The sequence below is a fragment of the Natator depressus genome, chromosome 20 (genome assembly GCF_965152275.1).
Source record: "Natator depressus isolate rNatDep1 chromosome 20, rNatDep2.hap1, whole genome shotgun sequence".
Classification (NCBI taxonomy): Eukaryota; Metazoa; Chordata; order Testudines; family Cheloniidae; genus Natator; species Natator depressus.
Genome location: NC_134253.1, coordinates 18334761 through 18354369, shown reverse-complemented (window position 1 = coordinate 18354369; position 19609 = coordinate 18334761). Strand labels below are relative to the sequence as shown.

At 53.6% G+C, this 19609-nt stretch overlaps 1 pseudogene; it reads left to right on the top strand.

Annotated features, from left to right (window-relative positions):
• LOC141975311 (uncharacterized) overlaps positions 1 to 19609 on the top strand; it is a 65589-nt pseudogene that overhangs the window by 25025 nt on the left and 20955 nt on the right.

Here is a 19609-nt window from a genome sequence, read left to right as displayed (position 1 = left end):
GGGCTGGGGGGAGGCAATGGGGGTAGCAGGGAAGGGGAGAGGTTTACAGTAACTGCAAGCTGTATACAGTGCATGGGTTGAGGGGCCAGGGGGTGATTTGGGGTGGGGAAGTGGGAGGCAGGAGGTGCATGTGGGTGATACCCCCATGCAGCGGCAGTGCCCCCTGTAGGCAGCATGGGTGCATCCAATGGCCCTAGAGGAAATATTGTCTAAAGACCGGAGTTCACCAAACCCAGGCTGAGCTAGCCCTGTCCCCAACCTGCCCATCCCTTGTGGGTATGGACTGCAGCCCGGTGCCCCCTGCCCTGGGCCTGGCCATGCTGGGGGCTGAGCGATCCCAGAATGATGCCCAGCGCACACCCCTTCTCCCGGGCAGGGACCCAGCATCTCATCCCCCAGCCCTCCCCAGAGTCGGCCCCCAACCTCCAGGGCTGGGTGGGGGGTGGGGAAGGCGACCGGCCTGAGCCAAGTTCACAATTATGCAACCAGCCCGTGTGATGCTGCTTATCATCTTACCTCACAGCCCAAAGCCGGCTCACCCGCCTCTTTCGTGGCATTTCGTTGCCTGAAATTAAATCTCATTTCCTAATTACTAGGTGGGCTCCAGCTGCTGGGCTGGGCTGGGCTGGGCTGGGCTTTAAGAAGGGGGCAGCGTAGTGGGATCAGCATCAGTCACAGAGACAGCCTGTTGGAGAGAACCCCCCCAAAGCCCGAGACCCCATCACCACAGCCAGCCCCCCAGGCTGCATCTAACGAGGCCCACTCACCTCCCTCTGCCCTGCAGGAAACTCAGCCTGGCTGGTTCCTACAGGGCCCATCCAGCCCAATATCCCCTCTCCCTGCTGTGAGCAAACGTCAGGCCCTGCCCACTTGCACGTTCCCAGAATCTGGCCAGCCCAGCGCTGATCGTGCAGAAACGCGCAGTCGTGGACAGTGCTCGGCACAAAGGACTCACACAAACACATTCCAGAAGCGTGGTACAAAAAAACCACAATATCAAGAATGGCACAAAAACATTCTCCAAGGATAACAGGAACACACTGAGCCCTCCTAAAAGATAAGGTCAAATAGCAACGTAATAAATACAAATGTTTTAATCAAACCAACATGTACAAAAAAGTGGACAATAACTAGCCAGGTCAGAGGGCAGTATCTAAGTCAGAGGGGCAGCTTGTTTGTATCAGGGTATCACTGAGAGAATGTGTTGGTCCAGCCAAAGGGGAAATGGAAAGTCCTGCCATTCACTGAGCTGCGTCCATTGTCACAGGCATACATGTCTTAGTATCCTCATAGAGTCTGCCAGGTACTATTACCATGCCTTGTCAACAATAAACCTGGCCGGGTGCCTTCGTCCCTTAACGGATCTTGTGGTCATTGGGTGGTTCACTCAAGGTCTGCTGTGCTGGCTGTCTGCGCAGAGCTGGGGCAGCACACAGGGAGAACACACACACGCAGTGAAATATCTAACAACAGAGGCAATCAGTAAGGATGTTTCGCAATGGCTCGTTTGGTTTCAATGGGCAGGCCCAGCACTTTACACTAATTCATGCTTCTCTCCTGTTGGGGGAGTTACACAGGCCATGGCTACACTACAAAATCAAATCACCCTGCGTGCAGCCGCCACAGTAGTTACAGCGCTTGTGTGTGCGTACACCTGGCTCCTTGTGTCTGTGGTGTGTGGTATCGATTGTACTGTCAGTGTGGGGCATTGCGGGACAGTCGATGTAAGCAATGCAGTATGTACACTGACACTGCATTGACCTAACTACGCTGACTGGGGGAAGTGGCATGATTAAATCGGCAAAGCAGGTGAGTTACATCAGCGGGAGCCAAATTTTAGCGTAGACGCAGTGTTAGGTGGACGTAAGCTGCCTTGCAAACTCAGTGGTGTAGAGCAGTTACAGAGGTTTACGATGCAAACATTCATTCTAACTTTATACCACGGGCTACAGAGGTTATGGGAGAGATCAATCCTGCAAGCAATTCCACAAGTCGAAACACTCCACACACTCTGATCAGCAGCTGTTTTCACACGGCTAACACACAGGCTGGGTCAAGCTCTGCATTTGTCAGTGTTCAGTGATGCCTAAGGGCCTGGGCATGAGCTGGCACCTGGTCTGCTAGCGTCACAGGACCCATCTAGCCCAGTACCCTGCCCTCTCCCTGCTGCCTCCTTTCCCAAATCAGATCAATGGGGCCAGCCACCCTAGCACCAGCTAGTTCAGAGGAAGGTGCAAGAACCCCCTCCTAGTGGCTAATGATGACATAACCAGTCAGGGGAGGGGGGGAAGGGGGGCATATCCCCCTCATCCTGACAGTCATAGAATCATAGAATATCATAGAATATCAGGGTTGGAAGGGACCTCAGGAGGTCATCTAGTCCAACCCCCTGCTCAAAGCAGGACCAATCCCCAATTAAATCATCCCAGCCAGGGCTTTGTCAAGCCTGACCTTAAAAACTTCTAAGGAAGGAGATTCTACCACCTCCCTAGGTAACGCATTCCAGTGTTTCACCACCCTCCTAGTGAAAAAGTTTTTCCTTATATCCAACCTAAACCTCCCCCACTGCATCTTGAGACCATTACTCCTCGTTCTGTCATCTACCACCACTGAGAACAGTCTAGATCCATCCTCTTTGGAACACCCTTTCAGGTAGTTGAAAGCAGCTATCAAATCCCCCCTCATTCTTCTCTTCTGCAGACTAAACAATCCCAGCTCCCTCAGCCTCTCCTCATAAGTCATGTGTTCCAGACCCCTAATCATTTTTGTTGCCCTTCGCTGGACTCTCTCCAATTTATCCACATCAGTCAGCAGTGGCTTTGTGCCCTCTTTTCTAAATTCTGTCCTGACACCCTTGCTTCCCCACCCCCCGCCATCCTTGTCTGAATCCTGCCTGGCTCGCACTGTCAGTGACATCTAGTGGCAGTGAGTTCCCCTGGCTAATTATGTAACTTCCCTTGACATTTGCTTTCACAGAGCGTCCCATTGCTCTTGCAACACTGGGGAAGGTGAAGGGGGGGGCAAATAGGAGCACCCCCCTCCTTTCATTATATTCTGTACCTCTTTCAACCCTGCTTCTTTCGCTCCTCTTTTAACTAAAGCCTGAGCTTTTTTGTTGGTAAATTGGCCTTTTTCTTGACAGTGTTGTAGAAAAAATTTGGTTCTTTCTAAACATTTCAGGTTTTTGATGAGCAATTTAAAAACAGCCTTCGAAAAATTACCCCTCCCTCCCCCATTTCTCTGCCCTTTGTCCCTTTCTCATTTGCCACTGGAAAGTGGATGGGAGGGGATGAAAAAAACCACACACACACACACACACACACACACATGTACATTTTTGGCTTTTGAAAATTTTTTGCAAGGGGTGAAAACATAAGGGTTCCACACACCCCCCCAAATTTCCAAGGCAGCTCAATTGTGGGGCTGCTGCTCTTCCTGCTGCCCTTCTAGTGCCAGGGTAGACCAACACCCTGTCACACTTTAACCCTTAAATGGCCAGCGTCGGCAACGCCCATCATTGCATGGTGAGCCCAGCAGTGGGTGGGTGGGTGAGTTGGAATGGGATCAGTCACGAAGAATCTTCGCTTTCGTTAGATAAAGTGCCCACCCTCGGCGTGGAGGAGAAGCCCAAGACCTCGCACCTCCCAAACACAGCCATGCCAGAATGCAAACAAATATTAAAATCTTGTGATTTTTTAAGCAAATCTCATGATTTTGAGGCCTGACTAGTGACTTCTGAATGTTGGGACGCAAGAGGGGCACCAAAGCTGATGGGCCCGCTCGACCTTTGTGCCATGTGGACAGAGGCACCTGTGTGGGACCCGGGGTAGCTCGTGCCTCCCCACACTTGGGACAGACAATACTAAACATCTCATGGCTCCCCCTGGCAGTGCATGGAGGGAAAGCCGCTCCCGAGCTATGGCCACAGAGTCAAGAGAGGCAGTGTGGCCTAGTGGGTAAAGCACTGAACTGGGATGCAGCAGACTGGAGGTCTATGGCTGGCTCTGCCACTGGGTGACCTTGAGCAAATCCCTACCCTGCCCTCTGCCTCAGTTTCCCCATGTGTACAGTGGGGATGATGACACTGACCTCCTTTGGGAAGTGTTTTGCTGGACAGTGCTATGTAAGATGAATAATAATATTCTGGGCTGGCGGGGGTAGGGGGCGTCTCTCCTCTCTGGGACATGGGTTCGAATCTGTCCCAGGGAAGCAGTGTCTGACAGTGGGTGGTGGCTGTGGAGAGGGGCTCAGTCCAGTTCCTGTTGGGACAGCACCCGCGTTGCCTGCCGGCTGTGGGACTGGCACGCTGGGGCTACAGAGCTTGAGCGCCGCTCTGCCCCTAGATGGGTCCCTTCAGGGCAGGGCCGTTGGCGTGGGGGATGGGGGTGTGACGCAAGCCGTGGGCTCTGGGGCAGTCGAGCTGGCCCTTTCCCCAGTGCTGGACTCCCCTCCACAAGGCCCAAAGCTCCCCAGGCCTGAATCCTGGCCCCACGGAGCCCGGCTCGAGGGGATGGGGGAGCGTTTCCTGCAGCCGCACTGCCTCTCCGGTACAGCCAGTGGCCTTGGCACTCTGGGGCAAGGCAAGTCACTTTCCAGCCTCCACCCCTGGTGCCAGGGGGCACAGGCCAGCCCAGGGCTCTGAGGAAGATGGGGCGCGCCCTCCGTCCCTCTGATTTAAACGTCTCTCTGTCCCTTCCCCCGCTCCATGGCCCCGTGAACAGCTCTCCTCTTTCTGCATCTTCCCCTCCTGCTCTGTAGGATCTGGCCCCCTGGGGTACCCAGGTGTCAAGGAAACCTGCTCCCCGGTGGGGAGCCATGGTTGGCTTTTGGGCCCCAGGCTTCTGCATGGCCCTGGCTAACGAGCCCCCTGGGAGGGCAGCGCTGCCCTGCGTGGGCCCTGGGGCCTCGGCAGGAGCTGCCACAGAGAGCCAGCGGCAAAGCTGCCAGTGGAGGCTTCTCCAGTGCCCTGCAGAGTGGGGGAACTGGGCTGAACTGGGGCCAGCGTTAAGGCCATGGGAGGTAGCAGCCAGGTAAGGGGCTGGGTTCCCCACTGTTGGGCCCTATGGGGGTGCTGGCTGAGGGTCCCTGTGCCCATGGCGTTAGAGGGATCGCAGGGACGAGGCCCTGGGGGCTGCTGGGAGTTTGGAGAGGGGAACGTGTTCAGCTCCCATCTCCCCACACACGCTTCTGATCCAGAATGGCCTGGGTGCGAGACCTTCCCCTGGCTGGTGCCGAATGGCCAGTGTTTTCTGGGATGCTTTGGACCCGGCAGCTGCTCCCTGCCCCTGGGGGAGGTTCACCGCTGGGGCAATGCTGCCAGCCCCAGAGACTGAGGGCCTGGGCCCCACAGCAGATCACTCTGTACTCCACCCCTTGCCCTGCCCAAGAAGGCGGGGAGGGCACTCTTGGCCAGTCCTTGGCTGTCAGCTAATGCCCGTCAGAGCATGGACCCATCCCCCTAGGGACGGGGTTGAGACCCCCAAACTCATGTCACACATAGGCCTGCTGTGCGCTGGCAGTGGGGCAATCCCTTCCCTGCCAGGGACTGTGGGGGGAGGCTCTTGGGGCAGAGATGGGACCAGCGGGGCATCGCTGGCACAGCGGGGGAGCAGGTCTGTAGTCCTGGCCTGGAGAATCCGTTATCCACCTCTCATTACCCGCTGCCCAGTCGAGGCACCGAAAAGAAACCGTGTGATTGTAGGTGACCTATCGAGTGGCACCTAGTGCGACTCAGAGCGACATGGCTGGCACGAAGGGCTCGGTGAATGAGGAGGGCTGGCTGGGAGCGGGGCACTGACTGAGTCACTGGGCTCCCACGGCCAGAAGAATCTCGGCCCCAGCCTTGCACCACCCCAGGGCCCCAATCTCTGCTGAGGCCTTGCCCACCTCCCTGGCAAGAGGCCCAGCAGCCCTGGTGACTCCCAGGACTAGAGTCACTTGTATTCCAGTCACTCAGTTCATCCCTGGGGTTGAGAAGTAGCCACCTCTGGGGTGGGGTGCAGGGGCTATTTACACAGGGATCCTTTGCCCAGCACTGAGATGCAGCCACCTCTGGGGTGGGACGGAGCAGCTGTTTAACAGCCACACAGCACAGTAGATTAGGACAAGTGAAGAATCCCACATCTAGTTGCACTGCGCTGCACAGAGCGTGGGGAGCTGGGCCAGGGAGCCGGGGGGGAGGGACAGCTCAGTGGTTTGAGCATTGGCCTGCTAAACCCAGGGTTGTGAGTTCAATCCTGGAGGGGGCCATTTAGGGATCTGGGGAAAAATTGGGGATTGGCCTTGCTTTGAGCAGGGGGTTGGACTCGATGACCTCCTGAGGTCCCTTCCAACCCTGATAGTCTATGATTCTATGACCAGGCTGCCCTGCACATGGGCTCCTTAGTGACAAGCGCTCAGGAGCTTAGATTTACAACCCCCAAAATAGCACAAATTGAGCACTATGCTGGGGCCGGCACAGACTAGAAGGGGCGAGTGCCCCCTACTGGGTCCTCCCACCCCACTCACTGCAGCCCCTAGCACCCCATAAGCTCCATCCATGCATAGTAAGGGGACTGGCACATGGAATTGCAAGCCCAATAGCAAGGATTTCTGATGACTCTGTAAACTCGGGGCGGGGGAGTGGAGAATTGCTAATATAGTTCCTATTTTTAAGAAATGGAAAAAAACGTGGTCCAGGTATCTACAGGCCTTTTAATTTGACCTCAGCTCTCTGCCAGGTCTTGGGACAAATTCTGAGAGAGAAAGTAACGAAGGACAAAGGGGTGAACGGTAACTGGGATAAAATACACCCTGGTTTTACAATCGGTAGGTCCTGCCAGGCCAACCTGAGCGGTGTCTCTGCGAAGATAACTGAGGTTTCAGACAAAGGAAACGCAGTAGATCTAATCCAGTGGTTCTCAAACGTTTTGTATTGGTGACCCCTTTCGAACACCCAGCCTCTGAGTGCGACCCCCCCTTAAAAATTAAAACCACATTTTTGATATTTAACACCATGTTAAATACTAAATTTAAACCCTATTGCTTAAAATGAATTGACCTTTACTCACTGCTTTTAAATTAAGACTAAAACACAGCGGGTGGCGGGGCTCGGGGCTGACAACCCTGTGCGTGCTCCCGGCTGATAACCCTCAGCATGGCCGGGCTCCGCCTGAAACCCCATTACAGGGGTCGGGGCTCCCAGCGTCCTGGAGGCCCCAGCTCAGGGCTCACAGCCCCACTCCTGGTTGGGGTCAGGACTTGCAACCCCATGTGGCAGTCGGACTCAGGGATCACAGCCCCGCTCCTGGCCAGGGTTGGGGTCTGGGCTTGCAGCCCTGTGTGGGGGTTGGAGTCGGGGCTCGCAACCACGATTCCCTGTCGGGGTCGGGGCTCACAGCCCGGCCCAGGGGTTGGGGTCAGGACTCACAGCTGCACACCGGGGTCAGGGCTCACAGCCCGGCCCAGGGGTTGGGGTCAGGACTCACAGCTGCACACCGGGGTCGTGGCTCACAGCCCGGCGCAGGGGTCGGGGTCGGGACTCACAGCCGCACACCGGGGTCAGGGCTCACAGCCTAGCACAGGGGTCGGGACCCACAGACGTGTGCCCGGGTTGGGGCTCGTAGCCCCACAGCTCCACACAGGGGTCGGGGCTGACAGCCTGGCGTAAGGGTGGGGGCTCGCAACTTACAGCCGCGCGCTGGGGTTGGGGCTCGTGATCCCCCCACTTAACCGGGTTGTGACCCCCAGTTTGAGAACCAATGATCTAATCCACCTGGATGTCAGTGAGGCATTTGATACAATTGGGAAATTATTAGTTCAATTGGAGAAGATGGGGTTTAATATGAGAATTGAAAGGTGGATAAGGAACTGGTGAAAAGGACCTGCAGAAAAGGACCTGGGGTTACAGCAGATGAGAAGCTGGAGATAAGTCAGCAGGGTGCCCGTGTTGCCAAAAAGGCTAACAGCATATTGCGCTGCATTAGTAAGAGCATTGCCCACAGATCGAGGGAAGTGATTATTCCCCTCTATTCAGCACTGGTGAGGGCCTCATCTGGAGTATTGCGTCCAGTTTTGGGCCCCCACTACAGAAAGGATGCAGACAAATTGGAGAGAGTCCAGCAGAGGGCGATGAAAATGAATAGGGAGCTGGGGCACGTGACTTATGGGGAGAGGCTGAGGGAACTGTGGTTATTTTGTCTGCAGAAGAGAAGAGTGAGGGGGGATTTGATAGCTGTCATGGAGTCCCTGGGCGATGCTCTGGAACTGCTCCCCATGAAGCCAGTCAGGACTCTGGGGAAGTCTCCTGTCTGTGAGCAGACTGTCTGCAGGACACACGGCTCACACAGCTTCCTGGGTCTGACCTCGGAGCATTCAGCATCCTCTGCCCCTCCGTGCGCTTCCCACAGCGAGTCCGCTCAGGCAGGGCTCCTGGGGAAGCCAGAGGGTCCTGCACCCCAACTTCACAGTCCGATGTGACTCTCAGCCAGCCAGTAAAACAGAGGTTTATTAAACGACAGGAACATGGTCTAAAACAGAGCTTGTAGGTGCAGAGAACAGGACCCCTCAGCTGGGTCCATTTTGAGGGTCAGTGAGCCAGACAACCACGTCTGCCCTTCACTCCATGTCCCAGCCATCCCAAACTGAAACTCCCTCCAGCCCCTCCTCCTCTGGGCTTTGTTTCTTTCCCGGGCCAGGAGGTCACCTGATTCCCTTGTTCTCCAACCCTTTAGCTCTCACCTTGCAGGGGGAAGGGCCCAGGCCATCAGTGGCCAGGAAACAGGGTGTCGGCCATTCTCTGTGTCCAGACTCCTGCACACACCTGCCCTCTAGGGCTCTGCAGTGATCATACACCCTTATCCCACCACCTAGATACTTAAGAACTGCATAGGGGAAACTGAGGCACCCCCACACTATTCAGAGGAAACATTAAGAACAGTCCCACTTCGTCACATCAGCACCCCCCCAACTTGTCTAGGATTTTATCAGTGGTAGGCATCGGACACGGTGATGGCACTGAACTTCCGATATCCACACAGAACTGGATTGACCCATCCTTCTTGGGGACCAGCACCATGGGAGAGGCCCAGGGGCTGGAGGACGGCTGGATCACCCCTAAAGCCAGCATGTCTCCAACCTCTCTCTCCAGGTCCTGGGCTGTTTTTCTAGTGACCCTGGATGGGGAACACCTGATGGGAAGATTGGCTCCTGTTTCCACCCGGTGAACAGCCAGGTTAGTGAGCCCAGGCCGGCTGGAGAACAGCTGCCGGTGTGAAGGCAGCACCTCTCTGATCTCTGCCTGCTGGGCAGGGGTTAGCTGGTCTGAGAGGAGAATTGATTCCAGCGAGGGGTCAGCCCCCACCTCAGGGAGGAGTCCCACCAGGGGATCCTCTCCCTTCTCCTCCCACTGCCCACACCCAGCCAGCCCCAACTTCTCCCTGTCCCAGTATGGCTTCATCATGTTGACATGGTGCACCCGGTGGTGGTGTGCCCAGATGGATAGTTCCACGACATATTTCACTTCATTTACCTGTCTGATGACCTTGAAGGGGCCGTCCCAGGCAGCTTGCAGCTTGTGCTTCCTCATGGGGATGAGAAGCATCCCCTGGTCCCTGGTAGCCTAGAAGCAGGCACGTGCTGAGCGGTCGTACCAGACCTTCTGCTTCCTCTGTGCCCTGGCTAGGTTTCCCCTGGCCAAGCCCATGAGCTCCACGAGCTTTTCCAGAAAGGTCAGAACATACTCCATCGGGGGAGGCCTTCCCCCCGCACTCGTCCCTCATCAAGTTGAGGGGTCCCCTCACCCTCCTCCTATTTCTGAAAGGGGAAAACCCTGTGGATTCCTGGGGCACTTCCCTGTATGGGAACAGCAGGTGGGGTAAATACTTCTCCCACTCCTGTGGGTGCTGGTCCAGAAAGGTTTTCAGCATCATCTTTAGGGTCCCATTGAACCTCTCCCCCAGCCTGTTGGACTGAGGGTGACACGCCGAGGCCCAGGTGTGTCAGACCCCACACTTCTCCCACAAGCACTGGAGCAGGGCTGACATGAAGTTGGACGTCTGGTCTGTAAGGACCTCCTTGGGGAACCCACTCTGCTAAAAATGGTGAGCAGCGCGTCTGCCACGGTGTCTGCCTCCATAGAGGACATGGCCACTGCATCGGGGTAGCGCATAGCGAAATCTACCACCACCAGAATGTATTTCTTCCCCGACTGGGTTGCCCTGCTGAGGGGCCCCACTATGTCCATGGCCACCCTCTGGAAAGGCTCCTCTATGATGGGCAGAGGTCTCAGAGCTGCTTTACACTTATCCTGGGCCTTCCCCCCCCACTCTGGCAGGAGTCCCAGGCCCTCAATACTGTTGGACGGCATCAAAGGCCCCGGGCCACTAAAAGTGCTGCAGCAGCCTCTGCCTGGTGCGCCAGATGCCCTGAAAGGGGAATATTGTGGGCCAAATACAACAGTCTGTGGTGGTCCCTCTGGGGGAGGACCACCAATTGCCTCCTGGCTTTCCAAGGTTCAGTTGGCCCTGAACCAGCCTGTCATAAATATAAAGGGAAGGGTAAACCCCTTTAAAATCCCTCCTGGCCAGAGGAAAAATCCTCTCACCCGTAAAGGGTTAAGAAGCTAAAGGTAACCTCGCTGGCACCTGACCAAAATGACCAATGAGGAGACAAGATCCTTTCAAAAGCTGGGAGGAGGGAGAGAAACAAAGGGTCTGTGTCTGTCTGTATGCTGCTTTTGCCGGGGATAGAACAGGAATGGAGTCTTAGAACTTTTAGTAAGTAATCTAGCTAGGTATGTGTTAGATTATGATTTCTTTAAATGGCTGAGAAGAGTTGTGCTGAATAGAATGACTATTCCTGTCTGTGTGTCTTTTTTGTAACTTAAGGTTTTGCCTAGAGGGATTCTCTTTGTTTTGAATCTAATTACCCTATAAGGTATCTACCATCCTGATTTTACAGAGGTGATTCCTTTACTTCTATTAAAAGTCTTCTTGTAAGAAAATTGAATGCTTTTTCATTGTTCTAAGATCCAAGGGTTTGGGTCTGTGGTCACCTATGCAAATTGGTGAGGATTTTTACCAAACCTTCCCCAGGAAGTGGGGTGCAAGGGTTGGGAGGATTTTGGGGGGAAAGACGTGTCCAAACTACATTTTCCCAGTAAACCCAGTTAAAGTTTGGTGGTGGCAGTAGAAATCCAAGAGTAAAATAATTTTGTACCTTGGGGAAGTTTTAACCTAAGCTGGTAAAAGTAAGCTTATGAGGTTTTCATGCAGGTCCCCACATCTGTACCCTAGAGTTCAGAGTGGGGAAGGAACCTTGACACAGCCCATTCCCGGTACAGGAATCCTTTCTCCCACAGAAATCTCTCCCGGCAGTCCTCCCCCTGGGATCCTGCACCACTGTGGCCAGCAAGGGCCCTCAGCTTCTCTAAGGAGGGATCCTCCTGCAGCTCCATCTGGAATTCGGCTGCTGGGTTTGAGGGTACAGCCCTGGTTCGCAGTGCCTCAGTTTCCCCACCTTGGGACAGAGGCTCTGGCCCAGCACTGTCAAGCCCTACTCTCGGTGCTTCGGTATCTCCCCCCCACCCACCCCCAGCATAGCCCTATCGACTGCGGCCCCCTGGACCTGAGGTGCCCCCTCTTGGTGGGCTTCGGTTGACACCCCCCCGCCGGGTTCTGCTCAGCTGCCATTTCCTCCATCTTCAGGCATTGAGCCACCTTGTGTCCTTTTTGGCCACAGTAATTACATTTCAGGTCCCTCAAGTCCCACGGGGGATTGGCCCACCCCGACCTTCAGGGGCACCTGTGAGTTGGGCTTCCTGGAGTCCCACCTTGGAGAGGTCTCTGTGTGACTCCCCTTCTGAGTCATAGAATCATAGAATATCAGGGTTGGAAGGGACCTCAGGAGGTCATCTAGTCCAACCCCCTGCTCAAAGCAGGACCAATCCCCAACTAAATCATCCCAGCCAGGGCTTTGTCAAGCCTGACCTTAAAAATATCTAAGGAAGGAGAGTCCACCACCTCCCTAGGTAACGCATTCCAGTGCTTCACCACCCTCCTAGTGAAAAAGTTTTTCCTAATATCCAACCTAAACCTCCCCCACTGCATCTTGAGACCATTACTCCTCGTTCTGTCATCTACCACCACTGAGAACAGTCTAGATCCATCCTCTTTGGAACCCCCTTTCAGGTCGTTGAAAGCAGCTATCAAATCCCCCTCTCCTTCTCTTCCGCAGACTAAACAATCCCAGTTTCCTCAGCCTCTCCTCATAGGTCACGTGTTCCAGTCCCCTAATCATTCTTGTTGCCCTCCGCTGGACGTTTTCCAATTTTTTCACATCCTTCTTGTAGTGTGGGGCCCAAAACTGGACACAGTACTCCAGATGAGGTCTCACCAATGTCGAGTAGAGGGGAACAACCACATCCCTCGATCTGCTGGCAATGCCCCTACTTATACATCCCAAAATGCCATTGGCCTTCTTGGCAACAAGGGCACACTGTTGACTCAAATCCAGCTTCCCGTCCACTGTCACCCATAGGTCCTTTTCTGCAGAACTGTTGCCGAGCCATTCGGTCCCTAGTCTGTAGCGGTGCATGGGATTATTCCCTCCGAAGTGCAGGACTCTGCACTTGTCCTTGTTGAACCTCATCAGATTTCTTTTGGCACAATCCTCCAACTTGTCTAGGTCCCTCTGTATCCTATCCCTACCCTCCAGCGTATCTACCTCTCCTCCCAGATTAGTGTCATCTGCAAACTTGCTGAGGGTGCAATCCACACCATCCTCCAGATTATTTATGAAGACACTGAACAAAACCGGCCCCAGGACCGACCCTTGGGACACTCCACTTGATACCGGCTGCCACCTAGACATGGAGCCATTGATCACTACCCGTTGAGCCCGACAATCTAGCCAGTTTTCTATCCACCTTATAGTCCATTCATCCAGCCCATACTTCTTTAACTTGCTGGCAAGAACACTGTGGGAGACTGTGTCAGAAGCTTTGCTAAAGTCAAGGAACAACACGTCCACCGCTTTCCCCTCATCCACAGAGCCAGTTATCTCGTCATAGAAGGCAATTAGATTAGTCAGGCATGACTTGCCCTTGGTGAATCCATGCTGACTGTTCCTGATCACTTTCCTCTCCTCTAAGTGCATCAGAATTGATTCCTTGAGGACCTGCTCCATGATTTTTCCAGGGACTGAGGTGAGGCTGACTGGCCTGTAGTTCCCAGGATCCTCCTTCTTCCCTTTTTTAAAGATAGGCTAATGTAGTGCCCTTTTCCAGTCGTCCGGGACTTCCCCCGATCGCCATGAGTTTTCAAAGAGAATGGCCAATGGCTCTGCAATCACATCCGCCAACTCCTTTAGCACTCTCGGATGCAGCGCATCCGGCCCCATGGACTTGTGCTCGCCCAGCTTTTCTAAATAGTCCCGAACCACTTCTTTCTCCACAGAGGGCTGGTCACCTCCTCCCCATGCTGTGCTGCCCAGTGCCGTAGTCTGGGAGCTGACCTTGTTGGTGAAGACAGAGGCAAAAAAAGCATTGAGTACATTCGCTTTTTCCACATCCTCTGCCAGTAGGTTGCCTCCCTCATTCAGTAAGGGGCCCACACTTTCCTTTACTTTCTTCTTGTTGCTAACATACCTGAAGAAACCCTTCTTGTTACTCTTAACATCTCTTGCTAGCTGCAACTCCAGGTGTGGTTTGGCCTTCCTGATTTCACTCCTGCATGCCCGAGCAATATTTTTATACTCTTCCCTGGTCATTTGTCCACTCTTCCACTTCTTGTAAGCTTCTTCTTTTTTGTGTTTTAAGATCAGCAAGGATTTCACTGTTAAGCCAAGCTGGTCGCCTGCCATATTTACTATTCTTTCTACACATCGGGATGGTTTGTCCCTGTAACCTCAATAAGGATTCTTTAAAATACAGCCAGCTCTCCTGGACTCCTTTCCCCCTCATGTTATTCTCCCAGGGGATCCTGCCCATCAGTTCCCTGAGGGAGTCAAAGTCTGCTTTTCTGAAGTCCAGGGTCCGTATTATGCTGCTCTCCTTTCTTCCCTGTGTCAGGATCCTGAACTCGAGCATCTCATGATCACTGCCTCCCAGGTTCCCATCCATTTTACCTTCCCCTACTAATTCTTCCCGGTTTGTGAGCAGCAGGTCAAAAAGAGCTCTGCCCTTAGTTGGTTCCTCCAGCACTTGCACCAGGAAATTGTCCCCTACACTTTCCAAAAACTTCCTGGATTGTCTGTGCACCGCTGTATTGCTCTCCCAGCAGATATGGGAGACTTCAGTCACCCTGATGAGAACCAGGGCCTGCGATCTAGTAACTTCTGTGAGTTGCTGGAAAAAAGCCTCGTCCACCTCATCCCCCTGGTCCGGTGGTCTATAGCAGACTCCCACCACGACATCACCCTTGTTGCTCACGCTTCTAAACTTAATCCAGAAACACTCAGGTTTTTCTGCAGTTTCAATCTTGAGCTCTGAGCAGTCATACTGCTCCCTTACATACAGTGCAACTCTCCCACCTTTTCTGCCCTGCCTGTCCTTCCTGAACAGTTTATATCCATCCATGACAGTACTCCAGTCATGTTAGTTATCCCACCAAGTCTCTGTTATTCCAATCACATCATAATTCCTGATGTGGAACTCCCTCCTGCCCCCTATCTGCTGTTCACAAACTCATCCAATAGTGCCCCTGCACTGCCCAGATCTTTAGGCTTCCAGTCCACTAACCACATCCTAAGGTCTGGAGGGCAGATGTCATACAGCTGCCCCAACCCCACCAGGTTACACCCCTCCTCTGTGGTAGTGGCCCCTGTGCCCTTCCCACACCTACAGGGATATTCCCCCAGCAGATTGGCGACCTCCTTGTAAGTGACACCTGGGGTCTTGCGTACACCCCGGAATCGTTTCCTGTACGCCTTGGGGGTCAGTTCATACTTCAGCAGCAAAGCCTCTTTGAACAGGTCATAGTCCCCCATCTCAATACCATCCATTTGGCTGAATGGCTCTATGGCCTTGGGACCCAGTAGGGGGGTCAGACAGTGTCATAACCATACAGCTAAGGGTAGCCTAGAATTCCTCCTTACCTATTGTTGGCCCATTCCCAGCTTCTGGCAAACAGAGGCTAGGTACACTTCAGAGCTTGGGTTTGCATCCCTGCTCATCCTGACTAATTCATGAATTAATCTAGTTCTTTTTTAAACCCTGTTATAGTCTTGGCCTTCACAACTTCCTCTGGCAAGGAGTTCCACAGGTTGACTGTGCATTGTGTGAAGAAATACTTCCTTTTGTTAGTTTAATAGGCAACAGGCTTAAATTTCATTTGGTGATCTCTGGTTCTTGTGTTATGAGAAGCAGAAATAGCACTGCCTTATTTAGTTTCTCCACACCAGTCATGATTTTATAGACCTCAATCATATCCCCCCCTTAGTCGTTTCTTTTCCATGCTGAAAAGTCCTAGTCTTCTCTCTCCTTATAAGGAAGCTGTTCCATACCCCTAATCATTTTTGTTGCCCCTTTCTGTATCTTTTCCATTTTCAATATATGTTTTTGAGATGGGGCCACCACATCTGCACACAGTATTCAAGATATGGATGTAGTGTGGATTTATATAGCGGCAATATGATATTAATTCTGTTAATGTTGCATTTGTTTAATCACTATACAGTGCCTAGCACAACAGATCTTTGTCCATGACTAGGGCTCCTGGGCACTATGCTAATACAAATAAATAATAACAATGATGATGCAGAATAGACCTGAGCTCTCCCTCCTGTAGCTGGGCTGGCTCTGCTGAGTTAAAACGAGCAAAATGCAACAAATCCTCCCCCTTCTCATTTTTGTCACTACCATCACAGCTCTGATTCACACCACACACACACACACACACACACACACACACACACACACACACACACACACACACACACACACACACACACACGCCAGCTAAGGAGATGCCATTTTTAGCCAGTCACGTTTCAGAGCAAAAGCACATCATGGTACTGAAGTGACAACTTCCAGAGGCCCCAGCATGGGCCGGGCAGCTTAGTCTAAGCAGGGCAGCCCATACTCATAAGCAGACACCCCTCCCTACTTGCCCACACTCCCAGCATACATAGGGTTGCCAGGTGTCTGGTTTTTGACTGGAACGCCCAGTTGGAAAGGGACCCTGAAAAGGGTCCCGTTAAAAGTCCAGTCGGCGGTGCTGCAGGGCTAAGGCAGGCTGGTCCCAACCTGTCCTGGCACTGCGTTGCGCCCCAGAAGCGGCCAGCAGGTCCAGCTCCTAGGCGCGGGAGCCATGGGGCTCTGTGTGCTGCCCCCACCCTGAGCACCAGCTCCACACTCCCATTGGTTGGGAACTGCAGCCAATGGGAGCGGGCGGCGGGGGGGGGTGTCAGTGCTTGTGGGTGAGAGCAGCGCACCGAGCCTCCTGGCCCCCAGCCTAGGAGCTGGACCTGCTGCTGGCCACTTCCAAGTCAAGCGCAGAGCCAGGACAGGCAGGGAGCCTGCCTTAGCCCCGCTGACTGAGGTAAGCATGTGCCCCAACCCCCTGCTCCAGCCCTGAGCCACTCCCCCAAACCCAGAGCTCCGTCCTGCACCCCCAGCCCCACCCCAGAGCCTGCACCGCCAGCTGGAGTCCATACCCAATCCTGCACCCCAACCCCCTGCCTCATCCCACAGCCCCCTCCCGTACTCTGAATTCCTCAGCCCCAGCCTGGAGCCCCTCCTGCACCACAAACCCCTCATCCCCGGCCAGAGACTTCAGCCCCAGCCCTCACTCTCTCCCACACCCCAACCCCTTGCCTGAACCCACAGCCTCCTCCCACACTCTGAATCCCTCGGCCTCACCCCCCAGCCCGGAGCCCCCTCCTACAGCCCAAACCCCTCATCCCTAGCCCCACCCCAGAGCCCGCACTCCAGCTGGAACCCTCACCTCCTCCCGCACTCCAGCTCCCTGCCCCAGCCCAGAGCTCCCTCCTGCCTGAACCCCTCATTTCTGGCCCCACCCCAGAGTCTGCACCCCCAGTTAGAGCCCTCACCCCTCCCATACTCCAATCCCCTGCCCCAGCCCAGCGAAAGTGATTGAGGGCAGGGGAGAGCGAGCCACCGAGGGAGGGGGAATGTAGCGAGAGGGGGGCAGGGGCAGGCGCAGGGGCAGGGTGTTTGGTTTTGTGCAATTAGAAAGTTGGTAACCCTAAGCATAAACAGCTCCCAGACCCTCAAGCTGCACTCCCAGAGTGCACTGCTCCCCTCTCAGCTGATGTCCCAGCATACACTGCTCCACCCCTGACCCACATTCCCAGCATGCACTGCTCCTGCCCCTCCTCTGCTGCCCCAGCCTGCACCGCTCCACCTCGGACCCACGTTCCCAGCACGCACTGCTCCTGCCCCAGCCTGCACCGCTCCACCTCTGACCCACATTCCCAGGTTGCACTGCTCCTGCCCCTCACCTGCTGTCCCAGCCTGCACCGCTCCACCTCTGACCCACGTTCCCAGCATGCACTGCTCTACCATCCAGGCTGTGCTCCATCCCCTGCCACCACTGCTGTCCCAGCCTGCACCATGGCCCCTTAGCCACACTCCCCCGTTCGCCCCGCCCTCCCAACACGGCCTGCTCCAATCCAAGCCCGACCCTGGGGGGCGCCAGCTAACCCCTGCGCCGAGTGCCCAGGCCCCTCCCTCCCCGCCCCTTCCGCGGGCGGGCTGACTTGAGCAGCCTCGCTGGGGTGCCTGAAGGGGGGCGGGTGGGGGGGGTTGGAGCCTCGCTGGGGTGCCCGAGGGGAGGGGAGGGGGGTGAGCACCTCGCTGTGGTCTCACAGTGCAGGACGAGGGAGCTTCGCCGTGCCTGCTCCGGAGCTCCAGGAGCCGCCTTCGCACTGAGACCACGCGCCTCCGGTTCGGCGCAAAGTCTGCTGGGTAACGCCTCCTGCCGGGTTCCCCTCCCCTCCCCCGGGCCGGTAACCTATTCCCTCTTCCCTCCCCCCGGCTGGGTAGCCCTTCCCCCTCCCCCCAGCCGGGTAGCCCTTCCCCCTCCCTCCCCCTTCCCCTTTCCCTTTCCCCGGCGGGGTAGCAAACATATTTTCTGATGGGCAACCAAATCTGAGATTCAGGTTGTCTCTAGACTGTGCAGTCCTTTAAATTCTGTCTTATTTAGACTTATAATCTTGGGGGGAAGGATTTTTTTTTTTTAGAGGACCGATGCATTCAAATTGTGTGAATTGCAGTGAAGACAGGAGAGAATCTAACTCTTTGTGTTGTCTGTTTGTTTGTTTTAACTAAAACATCAGGAACCAAGTTCTTCATACAGATCATGAGCCACAAGGTAGGTGTAAAAGTGTTGACATCTCAGGCAGGTGGAGGGGCTCAAGTGTGTTTTACTTTGTTTGTATGAAAAAAGATAACTGAGCTCCCCAAATACATGGCTTAATTTTTCTTGGGAACTGGTTCTTTGAATCCTCTTAAATGTATTGGGTAAAGAGGATGTTTCAGACAAAGATCTGTGGTTTTTAGCATCTTGAAGGAAACCTTTTCTCTGTGGAGCACAAGAATACATGGTTCCCGGTACCCTACATTATACGTGGGCCCCCAAGAATAAGCTTGTATCCTATGCCTGCACAGCGTAGCTGTAAAGTCTACCACTTGCTGTAGTGCAGTTGATCTTTGACACTTAATAGCTGTGATGGATAAATTGAAATGACTTTAAAGTTATTTCCAGTGCCTGGAAGTTGAAGCTAGAAAAATGCAGAATGGAAATAAGGTTTATTTTTAACAGTGAGGATAATTAACCATTGGAAAAATTACCAACTGTTGTAGATTCTCCATCAAATTTTCGAAAGACATCCAATTTTGATTTCAAAAAGATCTGCTCTAGGTCAAATGGGAATTAATTCCTGGCAGTCCTATGCCTTGTGTTCTACAGAAGGTCAGCCTAGATCAGTAGTTTTCAACTTTTTTTCATTTGAGGACTCCTAAAAAATTTTGAATGGAGGAGCAGGACACCTTTGGAAATCCTAGACATAATCTGTGAACCCCCAGGGGTCTGCCAGTGGCAGGTTAAAAACCACTCCTAGATTATCATAATTCTCTTCTGGCCTTAGAAATCTGTGAATCTCCTCATTTTTCATCTGTAGGGTTGATATTTTTAGGAGGAGAGTGACACTCAGAGACTGGCTCAAAGCGTCCTCCAACAAAGCTTCAGTTCTTTCAGCATCAGTCAAATGGATTTAGAAGGCAACTATGGTAAGTGTTTCTTTGCTGGCTTCTAATATTCATGCAGGGAACTGGACTAGATGACCTCTCGAGGTCCCTTCCAGTCCTGCAATTCTCTGTTTCTATTCATGGTTTCTGCAAAGATACAGTGAGAGATCGCTTCGATCTTTGAAAGTATCTTAAACTTGGTTAAAGGAGGGAGTGGAGTAACTTTCCGCTATAGGCATTAAGTTTGGTGAATATATGCTTCTGTGTATTAGAGCAGCAGTTCACAACTTCTTTCATTCTGGGACCCAAAACGAGGTGCAGTGGTGGTCTTGCAATTCAAAACCACACAAACTTTAGAGGCAATAAAGGATGATGTGGGTCAATATCACAGCAAGAAACAATACCTAGGTTTTTCAAGGTGGG